The 7578-nt window shown below is 52.1% G+C and overlaps 1 protein-coding gene across 1 annotated transcript in view; it reads left to right on the top strand.

Annotated features, from left to right (window-relative positions):
* The window catches only part of SEC14L1 (SEC14-like lipid binding 1), a 34027-nt gene that overhangs the window by 7642 nt on the left and 18807 nt on the right, over positions 1 to 7578 (top strand). The window lies entirely within an intron of this gene.

The following is a 7578-nucleotide window of genomic DNA, read 5'->3' as shown; positions in this document are numbered from 1 at the left end:
AGCTGGCCCGGCCCATCAGTTCCTCTTCACGGTGAGCGCCCATGGTGGCCACGAGGTCATCCTTCCCATTGAATGTGCCGCTAGTTTGGTTTGACCGTTGTATGAGTTTTCCCCGACTTTGTACATATTTGAGTAACGTTATAATAAAAACAACTGGTCGACTCTGAAGGATCACGGAACCTGTGCTCTTTTGAAAGGGGTTGTACTGCAGGCTGAGTGAGCAGTTTCTCCGAGTTAGAGATTTTGCTTGCTTTGATTAACCCCAGTCAGCCAGGCCCTCCTATCGGGTTTTGTTTGAAACCCAACCAGAGTCCGGGGAAGAGATAAAGGTTCTTGTGTTACTCTCTCTGCTTCTCCTGAGCGGCTGGTTGGCTCAGCTGTCTCAGTGGGCATCCCTCCTTACAGTGAATCCGTAGTGATAGTCTTGATGTTACTTTAATTGAGTTTTGATGGGGAGGCTGAGGAGAGGGTGTCTGTTCCCAACTTCTGGGTCTGACGGATGTGCAGGATTAACACAGTGCAGCATCCCGACTGCTCTGTCGCCCCCCGTGGGAAGGGGAGGACACGCCCTTCTGTGTTTTCCGTTCTCCGGGTCATGCTGTTTCCCATGAAGGAGATTTTAGAGTCCTTTGCATCCTGTCTTTAACAGGTTAGAACGTTCACAGCAACTGAGTTTGAGAATGTTGGCCGTGTCCACAGGAAGCAGAGCAGGGCTGGGTGCCGTGGGGAAATGATCTGACACAGGTTCTCCTGCAGGGTCCCACCTCCGGAGGGTGTGCTGGGCTCCCAGCCGGGCCCAGTGCAGGGGCAGCCGCACCACCTCCGTGGGCTCTGCTCTCGCCCAGCGGGAGTCCATGGGAGGCCTGGTGGCCGGGGCCCTGGGGACGGGTCCTGCTGAGGAGCCACCGCTCAGGAAACACTTGAAGAACATCTGAAGGTCTGAGGAGCACGGCGAGCGTCCCGGTTCCCGCTCACTGGCTGGGCAGGCTTCTCCCCGCTGTCCCGAGTCACAGCCCGCAGACAGCGCGAGGCAGTGAGGGGTGCAACACGATGCTGTGACAGGTGAAATGAGCGCCACAAATTTAGTTCACATCCGTCACCCCACGGAGTTACACTTTTTTTCTTGGGATGATAACTTTTAAGTTAGTCTCTTAGCAACTTGACAGTAAATGTACGGAACAGTATTGTTCGCTAGTCACATGCTGTCCCTGACATCTCCAGGACCTACTTATCTTCCGACTGGCAGCTTGTCTTATCTACTTGACAAATGAGGAGACAGGCTTCAGGTGCTGGCCAGGGACCGGCCCCGCCTGGCTGCCTCACCTGCTCTCGGTGCAGACTGCCCGGGTCTGCACAGCCCGCCCGCGGCCGCCCACCTCCAGGCAAACCCGGCTTGCCAGGCAGCCAGCAGCACCCAGCCCGGCTTCCCTAGCTCCGGAGGCCCGCTGCAGTCCTTGCTCTACCCCTCCCCGTGGTCTCCCGCCTCCCTGGCCCTGTGGTCTCTGACCTGGTGCCCTGCGGGGAGTAGACTTCCCCCAGACTCCATCCTTGGTGGCCCACGGAGTGGGTGGTGGTGGCCCTGGCATTCAAGTGGAGGCCTGTTGACGCGCAGGCTCTCCCGTGGCGCTGCTCTGCCCCTGGCTGTGTCTTAGCCTAAGTGACAGGGCTCCAGGGCGGGGAGAGGGGAACGCTAGGGAGCACTGGGGCACTGGAGGGCTGGGAGGCACCAGGGAAGTCAGAGGAGCTCTGCGCGGAACTGGCAGGGTGTGCGGGGCAGCAGTGCGTCTCTGGTGAGAGTGATGTGAGAGAAGGAGAGGGCTTTGTCCTGGGAACAGTGGCGGTGCCCCCAGGCCTGTGGGAACCAGGCCGGTGTTTACATTCATTCAGACCCGGACGGAGCTGAGCGATTGGTTTCCTGCGTGAGCTCTTGCCCTTCCGAGTGTATTGTGTTTCCTCGTTCTGTGGAAAACGTGAATACCATGAGCATCAAGCTGGCCGGGCTGCTGTAACCCTAGCCTTTCCCAGGACGCCTTGTCATTCGGCCTCCCCGCCCGCCCTCTCAGGAGCGCTCCCAGCCCGGCATCTGCAGGTCACGGCTGCTCCAGCGCCAGCAGTTACATAACGCGCAGGCCATGCGGGCCTGTATTTCCTTCCTGTTACAAGGGGGATAGTTTACTCTTAACGCCTGAATTGAAATAGGGTCATTTCTATCTTTACCTTCTTTTTCTTTTCCTTATAGAAGGAAAGAGACCTATATGATATTATTTACAACTACTTCCTTTTTTTAAAAGTTGCTAATAATAAACAAAATAACTGGTTTCCAACAAAGCCTCATCGTGTGTTTTTAGGGCCATAGGGAATACAATTACCATTTCAGTCTGGTGAACACATGCATTTTGGGGTGCATTTTCAAAGTAGAGTAAAAAAGATGAAATGAGAAGTGTTCCTTTCCAAAGCTGTTCGCATGAGAAAGGTTCCCGTTCTGTGTCTCTGCGCCGCCGCCTTGCTTCCTGCTGTTAGTTGGCAGTGTCTCTACCCAGCACTTGCCCCCTTTTACTCTGAGACGTTCATGTGCAACATGGAACAGTAGCCACTTTGTTTTTAATCCTCACCTGAGGATATTTTTTCCATTGATTTTTAGAGAGAGTGGAAGGGAGGGAGAAGGGAGGGAGAGGGAGAGGAAGAGGAAGCATCGATATGAGAGAGACACATCGATTGGTTGCCCCCGCACATACCCCAACCCGGGCCAGGGATCAAACCTGCAACCCAAGTATGTGCCCTTGACCAGAATCAGTGCGTGGGCTGGTGTTCTAACCACTGGTCCACATTGGCCAGGGCCACCCCACAATTCTTCCTGCCTTGTACTTTTCCTACGTACCCCTAACAGACCTCTGCCCCCGGGCGACCATGGACTTGCTGTTAGATGCATTAGTTTCTCCTGGGATTTCACAGAAATAGAAGCATATGCTTCTTCCTTTGCCTCGTCTCTCTGATTCACCATATTATCTTGGACTCATTCATGTGTGCATGAATAAATAGTTCAGTACATTGTATTGCTAACGAGCGTTCTATTGGTGGGACATACCATGATTTGTTTATTTATATATATTGCAGCAGAAAACATTGCCATTTTTAAAAAGGTGATACTTTTTTATTTTGTAGTACTTTTCTAAGATTTTGGATTTGTTAGAATCGAGTAAAGCCTATAATTTATTTTTAAATCTGTATTAATATGTGTAAACTAGAAAATAAAGAGATACTTTTCAGGCTGTCAGAAAAAAAAAAGAAAGAAAAGCAGTTACTAAAGTTACATTCCAGAGAAACTATATGCCACCAAATTCAATAAACTAAAAGAAATGTAAAAAAAAAAAGTGATATTCCAGGCAGAGAACAAACCTAGATCCGTGAATCTTGGGACCAAGACAGGGGAGGGATAAGTAGGTGAAGTTGGGGGAGAGTTGAGGAGGAAGGGAGTTGGGGTGGGGGCTTCCAGAGGCAGAGTGGGGGCCTGTGGCCTGACGGTGGTGTCCCGAGAGCCTTCCCTCGGGGAGCTGTCCTTGGGGACGGAACACGTGCTTACCCGCGAGTTCGCTGTGGGGGCGCGGGGAGCTCAGAGCCCACTTGCTTTTTTACAGATTTACTTTGCCAGAAGCTTCTAACCGGGTGCAGCCTTCTATTCTGCATACAGACAGAAGGCTTTCAACAGCAGAGCCTGTGGATGAAACAGACTTGAAACTCCTGCCGTGTAATTAGTTTATCCGTGAGGATCAGCGACTCTGGGTTTTAGAAGAATTTATCTTAAGGCGTGTTCAGGGCATCTGCCCCCACAGCCAGGCCCCCGACATTCTTCTAAGGACAGGAGTTAGGACGAAGGTATGTGGTTGTCGGGTCAGAATGTTGGGTACAGAATCAAGTTATTCCTTGTGAGTCAGTCGAGAATATCAGAGCACCTTTTTGAACTTGAAGTGTGGCCAGTGACGCTAGGGAACGGAATTTTAATGGCTCCTTTTAACTAAATTTAAATAGCTGCTGGTTTAGGCGCAGGAGCCATCTGCTCACTGAGTGGAAGAGTGGGCGCGCTCCTCCCTGCTTGCAGTCAGGTTCTCGTCCCCTCCTCCCCACTTCTTTTTGGGGTACATGTCCACGGTCAAATTTGTGTCTAAGAGGTGCATTGGTGGGGTTCCTGCTGTATAACGAAGAACAATTTAGTTAAATACAAATATATTAAGTGACAATCTGTAGGCTGTATGGCTCTTTCTGTTTCATATAAGGGTTTTTGTGCCTCACAGTTTTGACTGGTTGGCATCTGAAATAACTTGCATTTTTGTGAGAAAATAATTCCGTGGAACCTGCTGCGGTTAATCCGTTCGATCAGGAGAGGACACTGTGACCTGCGGCCTGGTTTTGGGCTCGGGTAACAGCGGCCTTGCCATTTGGAATGGTTGGGGGAGAGTCAGGCTAGTCATGACGTGAAGTGTATGAAGTTCAAGCGTCAGTGCCGTGGAGATGGTGCTAGCGGGCCCGGCTTTCTCCCTGGCTCACTGGGTTTCTGAGGCTGCCCTGTCCTAGGAAGGCAGACTTGAGTGTTGTGACCGAGTCCGTCTGGCCACAAAGCTGAAATGCTCACCGCCTGGCCCTTCGCTTACAGAAGAAGGTCACCCACCTCTCGGGTTTTTAAAGGCCTTTCTGCAGAAACGGGAAGTTTACTGGAACGCCGGCCCCTCTGCTTCCGTAGGAAGTGTGCCAGCAGAGGGTGACGGAGGGGACTGGGGGCACTGGTGGGGAGTTTGAATAATGCACCTGCAGGCAGAGGGGTTTCTGAGTTCAGGCGTACAGTTCAGAGCACTGCGTTCCCAGGCGCCAGAGCACCAAGGAGCTGAGGAAACACGGTGACGCTCGGCATTTCCTGGACACCGGCAGCTCCCAGTTCCGTCGCCTTTGCACGAATGCGTCGCTGTGTGCCTGGGGGGGGGCGGGTCCTGTGTTTGTGAAGCCGGGCTTGGGTGTCGCTGTGCAGCAGCACTTGAGGGAACGGGGCGGCAGCAATGCCCGGGCGTTGGCCCTGGCACACCCTGGAGAAGTGACCGAGGTGCTGACGTTTGGAAACGTCCGGTGTGGCAGCACGCGGCAGTGCTCTGGACACTGTCCTCTCGCCAGTCACCAGTGTCACCAGCGATGATCTTCAAGGCAGAAGCAGCCCGAGAGCAGGGCGCCCAGGCGGGTCAGAGAGGTCACCCGCGAGACCTTTCCCAAAGGGGCCCAGTTGGACCGCGTGGGCCTGGGCTGCTCATCTGAAGGAAACTTAGAAAACTCGCCGCAGCCTCTCGCATGGCGCGGACAGGGCTGCAGGTCTGGCCTGGAAATCGAAGGCCTTGGTTGCTCCTAATCTCATGCTCGTGTGAAAATAGCCAGTCTGACTGGGTTGTCAGTAAGTATTTGGATGAATCAGGCTTATCATGACTAACTGGATTTTAATTTTTCCTTTAAAGGGCTCAAATTTATACAAATTTTAATTTTTATAAATAGCTCATGCACACATTTGTGCAAAAACAGCACAGATTGGGACCTCAGTTTAGGAGTGGACTGCATAGAGGTTTCTCTGAGAGGAGGGGGGATCAGCCCACGGAGCACTGAATGGTGGGAACATGAGCGCCGGGGCCTGGTCCCTGGGTGGCTGTCACTCTGACATCGAGAATGAGCCTCGGGCGCACAGGCTCTGTGTCCGCAGCGGACCCAGGTGCCCGAAGCTGTTCATGGAGCGGCTGCAGCTCCAGCCAGCATCCCGGTAAACGCGTCCTTGGACGGTCTGGGCGGCTTCTCTGGAGCTCGGCCCTGCTTTGCTCCCGTTTGGTTTTGCTCAGGTTCCTCCCCCAGGACGGTCCCCTCCTCCTGGGGCTGCTTCTTCGCCGCGGCCGCTCCTCAGGCCCTGGGAGGACGCCCTTCCTCAGCAGGGCCTTCGGCACCAGCACCAAGGGATTGCCCCGAGGTCCTGAGCAGTTTCTCGTCAGTGCATTCTAGAAGGTTCCGCCTCCTCGGTCTTCTCCCTTGTCCTCTACAGAGAAAGCTGTTTACGTCTTGCCTTTGCACAGCCCATTCCTGTGCCTTCCACTTTTGCATTCTCTAGAACCCAGTGCAGTGTCTGCATATGGCACGCCCTCTGCATCCATCTGTACAGGGATAAAATATATTTTTATTGATTTCAGAGAGGAAGGGAGAGGGAGAGAGAGAGAGAGAGAAACATCAATGATGAGAGAGAATCATTGATTGGCTGCCTCCTGAATTCCCCCTACTGGGGATCGAGCCTGAACCCGGGCATGTGCCCTTGACCGAAATTAAACCCAGGACCCTTCAGTCCACAGGCAGACACTCTGTCCGCTGACCCAAACCGGCCAGGGCTCAGTCTGTAATTTTGATCATGAATGAATTACAGAATTTTAGCTCTGAGGGACTTTGGTCAATTTACCACATTTGCTTGATATATTGTGTTTTGGGTTTTGTTTTGTTTTTTTTGAGCCACTGGCAACATCTAAGAGAGACTTAAGGCATAGTTCGTGTTTTCGTGTATGGATTTTCCAGAGCAAAACCAGAATTGCTTATAAGTGAGTCGACAGCCAGACCTAGTGCCATAGCTATCCAGGTGGGTATATGGAAAGCAGCCGGCTTAGCTGGTTGGCTAAATTGGATGTGAACATAGTTCAATTTAAAGGAAGGTTCTTTAAATGGAATTTCTTTTAAATGGGTTTTCCTGGCAGGATGCAATATTAAGTTCATTCGTTCTCAAGTTAAAATGTCTTCGCTAAAATATGGTTTTCTTTCGCACAGTACAAGCTTTTAATGTCAAAACTGCATTCAGAGGTTGACGAAAAAGCTGAAGGCACTGTTGCCAAGCTCCCAAATTGCAGGTTCAGAATCCCTTTTGAAAGACGAAGAGTGGGCGAAGAAGGTGGGAGGAAGCCGAGTTACCCAGAAGGCAGCTCTCCTCTGGGGGCCGGTGGCGGAGGCCCTCGTCTTGTTTCGTTACTGGAACACTTGCTGCGTTGCCCAGAGAGACTGAGCAAATGGCTACAAGAGTTAGCGCTCTCACAAAAGTCATGTTTCCTTTTCAGAGGAGACATCACAGACCATTTCTCCCTCCGCCAGATCACTTCTGGGAGAGTTCATTGTGTTTGGCCTTTTCTTGATTTCATAAATGTGAGTGTGACGAGGAAATGACCTGGTGACATTGCAGATAATTGGTGGGAAAGGAGACACTTGGAAATGAGGGCCGCTCTTCTGAGCGGGGATAGGAGGCGCCTCCTGGGGGTTCTCGGTGCGGAGGGAGAGTGGGAGGCTGCGGGGTGGGCTCTGCGGCCCAGGCAGGGTTTGAAGATAGGGGAGCTTCTCCTAGAAACCTGTGCGCTTTCGTTCCGTCGCCTGCACGGGTGGCGCCAAGTGAACTAGTCCGGTACCTGTGTGTATTTCCCACGAGTTTGGATGAATTATATATAGAGCAAGTCTTTCTTTCTTTAAATAGTTTGTTCCAAGATAATTGTAGGTTCACAGTACACGAGCATTGTTCACAAGCAGGAATACGGAGAG

This window comes from Myotis brandtii, unplaced genomic scaffold (genome assembly GCF_000412655.1).
Source record: "Myotis brandtii unplaced genomic scaffold, ASM41265v1 scaffold825, whole genome shotgun sequence".
Lineage (NCBI taxonomy): Eukaryota > Metazoa > Chordata > Mammalia > Chiroptera > Vespertilionidae > Myotis > Myotis brandtii.
Note: the sequence above shows the minus strand (reverse complement) of the source record. Positions and strands in the feature narration are given on the sequence as shown.